Source organism: Heliangelus exortis, chromosome 1 (assembly GCF_036169615.1).
Source record: "Heliangelus exortis chromosome 1, bHelExo1.hap1, whole genome shotgun sequence".
Taxonomy (NCBI): Eukaryota; Metazoa; Chordata; class Aves; order Apodiformes; family Trochilidae; genus Heliangelus; species Heliangelus exortis.
The window spans coordinates 104,193,294-104,195,043 of NC_092422.1; positions in this window are offsets into that span (position 1 = coordinate 104,193,294).

The following is a 1,750-nucleotide window of genomic DNA, read 5'->3' on the forward strand; positions in this document are numbered from 1 at the left end:
CTGCCCAGGGTGCGGAGGGAAGGCTGAGGGGTGGGAGGGTGCTCGGCTTCATAAGTCTCCTGCCCACCCGCCCACGACTTCCTCATGGGGCGTGCGTAAGGCAGCCGTGCCCTGGGGATGGGGCACCGGCACTGCCTTAGCCCCTCGGAGCGGGTTTGGCTGCGTGTCCAGCAAGGGGGAAAGAGAATGAAGGGGGCGGAAAAAGAGCCCAGAAAAGTTTAAAAAAGAGTGCTTAAGCTGCATGTGTTGGCTGTCACGGCCGAGCACCCAGAGAGGTTGCAGGGTAGGTGCCAGACCTGCCAGCAGGACCAAAGGAGCTCCGGAGAGCATCCGCTGACTGTGACAGGGAACATAGAGGGAGTGCTCGGCTTCCCAGAACCGGTTCCACCTCCTGCACGCAGCAGCCACTGCTTGCCCATGGCACCCATCACCGGCCCCCTCATGACAAGAGGGGAGGAGTGGGCTGTCCTTGCTCTAAAGCCTGGAAGGGCTATAAAGCCTGAAACCAAACAGCCAAACAAAACCAGTCTGAAGCAGATCCTATGCAAAAAAACAAGCGGTTTGGTTAATAAGAGCCTGAGGGAATAAGTACTTGCTAAATGATGGAGATTTGTACAGATACTGCACATCCTCCTGCAAAAAGAAACAAGTCCCAGCATAGTGTATGGGGTTATATTTAGTTGTGATAATTACGATGAGAGGCTTGCACACCAATGAAAACCTGATTTTCTTCAGGGAAAAAAAATTAAGTGCAAATGAAAACCAAGATTAAAACTATTTATTTAGATGCAGATTTCTGGCTTGCTGATTCAAATTACTTGGATTTAAAGCAAATTCATGCTTTTAATCAGAAATTATTTGCCATTATGTTGCTTCAGTTTTTCTTCAATATAGCTGCCATGGATGGATTAGATGTACTGATGCAGAAGTGAATTGGGTTTATTTGATTGTAATGTGAATCAGAGTTGAATTTTGACATAACTAACCAGGTGGTATACTATACAGAAAACAAATGGCAGAAGCAGAACGGGTTACAACTTTTCTCTAGAGAAAAAAATTGCTCTGTATGAATTGGCAGAGTGAAATTTGCCATGCAGTCAGACTGGGACTCTGTGTCTCTCCATTGCAGAGAAGCCATCTCCATGGCTTCTAGCTCTTGTGTTTGGTGATTTGGGCTCTGGTTTAAATACTGTACTTTTTTGCACTGCCCATGCATTTTCTAACAGGACTAACAGCATGATTCACAAATGTAGATGACACTATGATCATGTATTTACATAAAAGTGTTTTCACAGTACTCAGAGAAGAAAAAATGTCCATTATTATGGTCATCCATCCATTGTTTTGCCATCTCAATTTAATTTTAAAATCAAGGGTTTTTTTGTTTTTTGTTTTTTAAAAAAGATTTCTACTCTTAGTATATTACAGCTAGAATGAAACTCCAGACGGTTACATCCACTTATGCATTTCTTCCTCAGGGTTTAACCCAGCTCCAAGATGAGCAGTCCCAGGGAAACTGATGGAGCTCATCACCTGTCAGTTTGTAGTAAGGAGGCATCGTACCCCTTCTTACCACAGGGGAACCCAGAGCAGTTAATTGCTTCATTAAGACTGCCTCTATTTTAGACAGATGCTGATCTCATGAATGTTATTCTCCATCAGAGCTCCTTCTCTTTTTCTAGGTATCCTGGTTCTTACTGTCTTTCTCTTCAGAGAGCAAGGAGGCTGCAATAACAGACAGTGCTTTGTT